Source organism: Pinus tabuliformis, chromosome 7 (genome assembly GCF_031772625.1).
Source record: "Pinus tabuliformis cultivar Carrire ecotype Pingquan chromosome 7, CPIR1, whole genome shotgun sequence".
Taxonomy (NCBI): Eukaryota; Viridiplantae; Streptophyta; class Pinopsida; order Pinales; family Pinaceae; genus Pinus; species Pinus tabuliformis.
Genome location: NC_142293.1, coordinates 759,821,048 through 759,830,913, shown reverse-complemented (window position 1 = coordinate 759,830,913; position 9,866 = coordinate 759,821,048).

Genomic DNA, 9,866 nt, shown 5'->3' with positions numbered 1-9,866 from the left:
AAGAATTTCTATCTATTTCTATCTTGTTCTTTCTTGGGTTTATTTCTGTTATCATATATCTTTTGGATCAGATCTACAACAAGTGGTATCAGAGCACTTTCTTGGGCAAACCGTGGAGAAATTTTTTTTTTTTCATTTTTGCAGGGTTTCTGGGGCGGCGAGTTGCAGGTCAGATATGTACGTTTTGGTGAAATATCTGTAGAATCTAATTGCAGATCTGTATTCCTTGTGCAAAAATAGCCGATTTCAAAAAAAAAATCAGTTGAATCGGAGCCCGGATGAAAGAGATATCGCTGATCTAAAAATCAGTGGGGTTGCAGACAATTTTCAGGGCAGCGACTTTGCGGCGCAGATCTAGAAATCTTGGTACAAGATCTGCAAAATCTAATTGCAGATCTGGATTCTTTGGGAAAAAATACCCAACTTCAAAAAAAAAATCAGTCGAATCGGAGTCCGGATGAGGGAGATATCGCTGATTTAAAATCAGCTCTTTTAGCAGAAATTTTGGGTGACGCCGGGAGAGTAGCAGCGCAGATCTGAAATTCCAGTGTCTGAATCAGGATTTCTATCTTGTTATTCTTGGGTTATTTCTATTATCATATATCTCTTGGGTTAGATCTACAACACAAATTCTCTAATGATTTAGATGCAAAGAGTTTCAATTCAGATGTGGAGAAAGAGATATGGTTAATAGCATGGAGGGTTTATTAGCTATGCTACCTCTGAAAGAATAGGAGTGCACTTTCCAAAAGCTTAGTGGAATTTTCCACCTGTGTTTTAAGCCTAATCCATGGAACTACCATTAGGTTTTATCAACCCACTAGCCTTAGGTGCCTCCATTTTTCAAAGGTTATCAACCAACATAGCCTCCGGTGGATTTATCATCCCTATAAGACATGACCACTAATTTGTGATTATTAGTCAACAAGCCTCATGGGTTCTTAGTTGGCTATCATCAGAGGTTACCTTCTCCTTAATTATCTTGGTCCTCATAACCTTCTCTTCCCTCTTAGCAATGTGTTTGATCCTTAGGAACCCTTCAACATCTTCTTTTCTTGTTCCCTTCTCTACTTATGTGTATGACTTGTAGGTATTTTTCCCACAAACTCTTCAACTTATTATACTATTTTCCATAGGTGCCTCTCAGCCCCACTTCTTCCTTTTCTTGCAAGGGTCTCTTGGCTTCCTATTTTGTGTGCATCCAAGCTCCCTTCTCTATGTGTGTTGGGTCTCCCTTCACAATTAAAACAATGTATATCTCCTTGTCTCTCTTCAACGCATGATAAGATGTTAGTAAAGAGAGTCCTCCTCCCTTTATTTTTCTTCGTTGTAATTGAATGGAGTCTCCTCTCTTCCCCATCGTGTGAGAGAATGTGTCCCCAAAGAATTCCCCCCCTTTCTCTCATCCACAGTGGTTCTGTCATTTTCCTGAGTGGTCTACACAAACCAATCCCCTTGACACGCAACCCATGCCTATATATTTAATTGTTGTCCTCTTCTTACTTTTGGTTGGAGATGAAGAACACTTGGACCATTCCTTCCTTTTTCAATTGATTTATTACCTAGTCATCTCCATTAACACCACTCAGTCAGTCCCTGAACGATATTTAAAACAACCAACTCCTAAAACAATCTCCCTCCTCAAGCAATGGAATTTGTGTCCCTCTCTCAACCATTTTAAAATAATTACAAATATTTACAAAAGAGAAAGGTTAACCAAGGGGGGTGTCATCGTCCCCTCCTCCTTGAGCGAAACATCGTCCTTGGTGTTCAATAACCATTTACAAAAAAAACACACTTGATATAAAGCTTTATACACACAACTCTTTACAATATTTACAACTCTCCCTCACACACACAAATATACCCATTAGCTCAGCCATCCTTTAATGGATCTTTGAAGTTTTCTCGACGCCTTTATTGTGCACTCTAATATCTTCGAATTGTTGCAGTCACCTTTTTTGATCATCATCATTCACCCCATCTGGGAAATTTCTATGCTTTCCTATAGCATGACATACGATCTCTCATGAGATTCATTATAGAATAATTTCAATAATTTAGATTATACCTCTTACCTTTTCCTTTGAATGGTTGTTCAACCATTCTTACACATATCTTTAATGAAACCCACTTATCATGTGCTCTCAATAGCTACTGGTTGTCACACAATAATGGCTACAATTTCAGTCATTAACAAGCTCATTTATCAGGTGTTCTCAACAACTCCTCACTATTACAACACAGTGGTTGTAGATCAGTTATTAGCAATCCCATTTATCAGGTGTTCTCAATAACTCCTCGTTGAACACCATAGAGGCTACAAATCAATTATTAATAAGCCCATTTATCAGGTGTTCTCAACAGCTCCTCATTGCTACACCATAGTGGTTACACTTCAGTTATTAACCAACCCATTTATCAGGTGTTCTCAACAGCTCCTTATTGTTACACCACAATGACTATAGTTGAATAACTTATAAGCCCATTTATTAGGTGTTCTCAACTATTCCTCATTGTTACACCACAATGGCTACATTTTGTGAAAATTTCAACTATTGTAGCAACTGAAAATTATTTTTATAACTGTAAATTAATTTCCAATATATTTTCCCACACGAACAACGAAAAATTCACAACTGCAGTTTTCACCAAATTAAATTCTACGAAGATAAACTAGAAACTCATAAAATAATAGCACACACACACAATTTGACACAGCTACTTTTGGATAAAATTCCCTGGAAAAACCCAACTTGGGAAAACCGGTGTAACAACTGAGGGTATTTATTACTAAGAAACTGTGAGAAATTAAGAGTACAAATAGATGTCGAAATCTAGAAATCCTACAAAGAAAAATACTAGCTGAAATCTAGTGAGGAATTTTCCTCACCCCACAAGCAATCTGGCTCTAAAGGCTGACCTTTGAAGCCCCTCCACGAGTTTCCCTTCGTCACCCTTTGCGTAGGCTCTGCACAAGCACAAATTCATAGGGCCTAGATCTCAAACTGAGTTGCCTCTTCAACCTACAAATGACTTTGGAAACATTTCTACCAACCACTGCGAAATTTTCCTGCCTCCAGAACTAATACGACCTCCCGAATCTGCAAATCGAATTGCCTCTTCAAGGCTTATGTGCAACCCTTGCGCGACCTCTTTGTGGCTATCTCTACCTCTCTACATTGTACTCTTCAGAACTAGAATCTCTTCCTATGGAATCATTGTTCTTGCCCCTCTTTGTCACTGCTTCCCTTCTCTGGCTCAAACCCTTCGGACAACTGTTGTTTCTCTATGGAGAAATCGAACCACCCAAGGAAATTGATCTCAAGTGTGTGTTCTCCATATACCCATCGACCTCCTCTTATAATCTCCAGTTGGGATTCAAACAACCAAAATTAAAACATAATCGATGGCTGAGATCATTTGTGGATTGATCTGTGTGAGTTTCTAGATTATTCACACCTTTCTCAATTAATATTGATTAATTGACCCCTTTTCCCAAGTTTAGACCCAGGAAATATTTAAAAATAGGCTAATAATATAATTGAGACATTTTTAGGTGGAATTTCCAATAAAATTTATGGTTTATGGAGCTCTTTTGTTTTAGCCTCTCCAAAAAATTTTGACACTATAACATCTCCGATGCTACAAAAACTAACACATTTCAGCGCAAAGGTTCATGCAAAGCACAAAGAGTCTCATTTCAGCCTTGGAAAGGGATATATAGTTAATAATGAGGAGGTTTTATTAGTTGTGTTACTTATGAGGTGTAAGAGTGCACTTCTCCAATAGTTTAGTGGAACTTCCACCTCTATTCTCACCCCAATCCCTTGTAACTACATCAGGTGTTATCAGCCCATTGGCTCTGTGTGCTCCAACCTCTTAGAAGTTATCAACCAACATAGTATCTAGTGGCTTTATCATCATGTTAGGCATAACCACTACTCAGTGATTATCAACCAACAAATCTTTTGGGTTTCTCAACCGAGTTATCATCTGATCTTACTCTATGATTATCATCTAGCAAGCCTCATTGGTTTCTTAGTTGTACTACCATCATAGCTCCTATGTGATTATCGATTAGAAAGCCTTACATGTTTCTCAGTTGTGATATCATCAAAGTTATGTTCTATGATTATCAGCCAACAAGTCTCATGGGCTTATCAACTATGTTATCATTAGAGTTTCTCTACTCCAACGAACTCTTTTCTGGTATCAATGTGGTGCTTACTAGAGTATTTCCAAATCCCGCAATCAAGGATTTCCATTATTATTTAATATACATGCTTCCATAAACATCATCATTACCTTGTCATCCACATGACACAACATGAGCATATACGATCATATTCTATTAAAATCATTGGTCAGCCAAGGATTCTTGCCCTGACGATTCCTCTTTCAACCAAGAATCTCATTGGATAACTTATCATATCATCCCATATCCATTTATATTTGCATGAGATAAAATTTTATACAATCATTCTTCCACAAGAATGATTCTTGACATGACCATGTCAATCACAGTGGAATTTAAGCATACATATCAACATGATCATGAACTTACATTTTCATATGTAATTAGAGTCAATGTCAAGGGAACTTCCTTTTGAGAAATTTTTATGGCTACCATATCGTTGTCCATTATCCCCATGGCCCAAACCAACCTTCTTAACTATCATATTGCCATTCAATTTGTCATAGATAGTCTTATGTCAATTAAAACTAGAGTTTAGAGGAATCTTTGTATCATTATCATATCTGGGAGCGATGCTCCAGTATACACCAGTGATGGTCTTCCTCAACCCACCTCTCAAACCCAACCTTTCTCATTTGGTTCATGCTTTTTATTTATGCATATGTCCTTCTTATCTCTATTACCAGAACCTCGTGGCTTTCTACCACGCCCAACCAATACTCCCAACCCTTCCCCCCCCCCAAAGCATGAAGAACGAAAGGAAAAATACAAAGTAAAAGAGGGAAACAATGAAAATGAATAAATCCATGACAACAATCATACAATCATGAAACAAAATAGCATGTCCATGTGAAATCCAACAATAAAAGGAAAATTTGAGCGTGAATCAATCGAGGAACAAAAAACATTAAATATTCAACAACATAACAACTCAGTACCCATGAGTTTTGATGTTCCCAATGGTTCATGAATAAAAACTCAACCAATTTCCAACCATTCATGCTTGTTGCACCATTCCGTGTTAGTAAGCTTCTTTTACTGCCACTAAGTCTTGCTATGCTACCACATACACTCACTTGTTAGTGTTTTAATGAATATAACAATTATACCAGTTGTTATCTATCCTTTCTAGGTCAAGCATGTTTTCCTACAACTACACACATATCTCAGTTTTCATTAGTCACATGACTCAAAATCCAAGACATAATCAATCATACTTATATATCAACAAAATATTTCTAGAAATATTTTTTTCATGCACATGAGCATATCAATCCATTTATAATATTGCCTACTCAAGTTTAGAAATCAGTCTGTTACCAACCATCAACATTAATTACAATTAGCCTCCTTACCAAGGCTAACAACATCAATCGAATACTAGTCTCTTTACCGAGACTATTATTATGAAATTTTAGAGCTTAGATTTTATCATTTTTACAGTCATCCTTCCTTGCCCAAGCCAACAACCCTTGCATCTGCAATCTCAAGGGAATCAATTAGAAAACCATATATTACATTAGCATCTATCATCCCTTTAATTTTCACATTTACAAAATTCATCATAGGACCTACATGCAATACAAAGTTAGCACATAACCATTCCTTCACAATCCTACACCCAACATTCACTTGCATAAGAAAACAATCAACATGTAAGTCTCATAGTTTTATAATCAACACCTACAACAAGAAATTATATCACCACTTGGCTCTTGAATAGAGTCACACACACTATAGCTTCCTTCTCCTGTGATAGAGCCTATTCAATCGGAGTGTTGAACTTGGATGCTCTAATACCACTCTATAACACACCCCCTCCTAATCCTCACCATAACACCAATTAAGAGGAGGTGGTTACTATGTTGACCTAATATCCAAGGTGTCGTTATGGAAATGGGGTGATAAAAGTTTCAATTTTTTTTGGATTCTATAAAACTTCACATAAATGATTTTATTGCATAACACACCCCCTCGTCATCTTCACCATAACACCAATTAAGAGAAGGAGGCTACTATTGTTGAAAATGAAGCAAGAAATCCCTAATTTAATTTTTCCATGATTTTTTTAAGGTGGTTCACGAGCACTGGTGGCCGCTACATCCATGGGAAAAATCCAGGCAGATCAACTTGAAGGGATCTACCTGCCGACCAAACAAGAAAGGCCTAGCACCAAGGGCATCAAGGAGGTTGACCCCGTGACCTCCCAATTGGCGAGGTACTTAGCAATGGGAACTCGACAAACTGAGCTAACCCTTGGGGCTAAATTTTCCTTGATTAAATTAAGAGAAATTCTAATTTCAATTTCAGCAGAATACTTGGAGGTAGTTAACTGAAGTGACATGGGTCTTATCACTTAGTTAACTCAGTAAATTTGAGTTGGAGACACTTGATTTCAGTTCTACATGATTGATTGCTAATTTGTAGCAATCTATTTCAATTAATTTGAGTTATTGTCAGTGTAACTAGTTCTCACTATTAGTAGAACTAGTGGAGGTCTAATTAAGGGTGTGTAATTTTTTTCACACTGATTGATCATCTAGTTAACTAATCAATCAGCCAAAAATAATTGTTCCATACAGAGAATTCGAGTTACCCAATTGAGATTGCAGTTCAAGGGAAGTGTACTATCAGTTATAGCATTTTCCAAGTTGTACAGATGGGGCATGCAGTCAAATAAGGGCCTAAAAGAATTACGCAATTCTCAATGAGAAATTTCCCAAATTAAGAAGAGTTAATTCCTCATCAAACAACACAAGGAAATAGGAGCTTGGAAGGCATGAAAATTGGCTAAGTATTGGCCATAGTTAGTCTGTGAGGCAATGAGATAGATTATACTAGTGCATGGGTTGCTCAGGCTTGAGAAAGCAATGTATTTCTTCTTTATTCTTTGATTAATGCAATACAGATAGTAAGGGGTTTTGAAAAATTTCTTTCCCCTAGATAAACCACTATGCATATGTGTTGAATCTTGGTGCATGTTAATGATTTGTATTATCGATCATGAATTTTCTTCGGCATATGACTAGAGTAGCTTCTTGTGATTTAGAAAATTCCATGAGCATTTTAGAATCTACACATTAATTTCTACATGGTATCAGAGCCAAGTTCATAGTAGAGAAGAGAATTTGAAGATTTTATTGCAGGAGGTTCGAATTTGAAGATCAATGTTACAGTTTTCTCCAATACTCAGAAGATGGCTTTCAATGGACTAGGGCTCAAGTATGCTTTGGAAGGAACCACAAATTTTGTGCCATGCAAGATCTGAATGGAGGAAGTATTGGATGATAATAGGCTATTAGAATACATCACGAAAGATGTAGTAAAACCCCCAGCATTAGATGCCTAGGATATTTCTCAATGGAAGAAGGATGTGGCTAAAGCGAGGAGGATCATATTGGAGGGAGTTTGGGATCATATTCTTTAGAATCTCCACAGGAAAGAGAATTCATTCACAATGTGGAAAACACCGATAGAGTTGTTTGAGAACAATAGTGACCACAAGAAGCTAGCACTGAAGGATAAGCTTCAAAGTATTAAGATGCAAAAGAATGACATAACTCTACAGTAGCTTAGCAGGCTTACACAATGTCATGATGAGATTTCTAAGGTTGGTGTTACTGTCCCTGAAGAATATCTGGTAGCTCTAGCCCTCTTGGGCCTTCCCAAGAGATGACATAGTTATCAAGATTCAGTAAATGGTAGAGAGAAACTATCGAGTTGGGATCAGTTATGGTCTGATCTAGTGCAAGAAGAAATAAGGTAGAGCAAACAGAGATGGGACCTCATCCAAAGAATAGGAAGAGGAATTTTCATTAGTCAGCAAGGGAAAGAAGGCCAAAGGGAATGAGTCCTAAGGTGAGGCTAATTCCAGAAAAGAGGGCAAGCAGGAAGACTTATCCAAACTCAAGTGATTTCACTCTCATGAATTCAGGCACTATGTCACGAAGTGTCCACACAAGAAGGCAAGCAAGAAGGATCATACAATAGTTGCAGCAGGTGAATTTTTAGCCTCATAATTCGAGTTTGATTTCACTCTCATCGCCTACATGGTAAACAACATGATGGGGAGTGTGTGGTATCTAGATAGTGGTGCCTCGTTCCACATGACGGGGAATAAATAATTCTTCGGTGACTTGGAGGAGAAATATCTCCAGAGGAACATTGAGTTTGGAGACGATAGAAGGTTCAACGCAACCAGGATTGGTACTGTCACCTTTTAGAGGGAGACGGGCTCCCCTCTCAGACTCAAGGATGTGATGTTTTTTCCAGATCTACATAAGAATCGTGTCTCTGTAGCTGTGTCGGAAAACTATGGCTACGATGTGATATTAAGCAAAGGGCAGGATTTCCTTACACACATAGCCATGGGAAAGGTGAAGGAGATCAGGGTTTGTGTCAAGAACATGTATGCACTTGAGGTAGAAGATGCATGTAAGTCCTTAAGGAGAAAGGCAGTGACTAGATATTTGATGGTTGAGAGGGAGCATGTTAGACCTCTCAACATGCAGCCTCAGAAGAAGCCTCAGGAAGTTGTTGAGCAACCACAAATGGAGAATCAGAGAGGAGACAGAGTGGAGTCATCCACTCAAGTAGAGACCTCCCTTAGGGAGAATTAAGCAAAAGGATCACATGTAGTTATACCTCTAGGAGTGAGGTGGAGCGATATAGATCCTTAGTCCAAGAGTTGAAGAAATTTGGGCAGGGTCCATTGAGGTGTGTTTGCCTCATGGATCATAACCTTGCTACGGAGGCCCACAGTATTCAATAGAAGGAGGATCAATGTCAGATAGATAATGAGGAATGTAGAGTAGTGTTAACAACAATGAAGGAGGCTCAGTAGCAGAGTCAACAACAACACATTTTTCCTAGTGGAGAGTTGTGGATTGATTCAATGATTATTTATTTATTTTTTAGATGCTTCTCAGTTGCAGATGTTGTAGTAGAAGTAGCAACACAGAGAAGTGTTACATGCAGAAAATTTGAAAGTTGTTGGACTGAGGTAGATGTGAATCCCTTTCTTGCTAAGAGGGAGTGTTGAAAATGCAACAAGAAATTCTAAATTTAATTTTCCCTTGATTAAATTAGCAAAAATTCGAATTTCAATTTCAGCAGAATACTTGGAGGTAGTTAACTGAGATGGCACGGGTCTTTTCACAAATTTAACTTACTAAATTCGAGTTGAAGACACTTGAGTTCAGTTCTACGTGATTGATTGCTAATTTTTAGCAATCTATTTTAGTTAATTTCAGTTATGTTCAGTGTAACTAGTTCTCATTGTCATTGGAACTAGTGGAGGTCTAGTTAAGGGTGTGTAACTTTTTTCACACTGAGTGATCAACTAGTTAACTGATCAATCAACCCAAAATAATTTTTGCATGCCGAAAATTCAAGTTACCCATTTGACATTGGAGTTCAAGGGAAATGTACTATTAGTTGTGGAATTTTCCAAGTTGTATAGGTGGTGCATGCTGTCAAATAAGGGCCTAAAGGAATTGTGCAATTCTCAATGAGTAATTTCCCTAATTAATAGGTGATAATTCCTCATCAAACAATGCAAGGAAATAGGAGCTTGGAAGATAGGAAAATTGGCTAAGTATTGGCCATAGTTAGTCTATGAGACAGTGAGATAGATTATACTAGTGCAGGGGTTGCTCAGGCTTGAGAA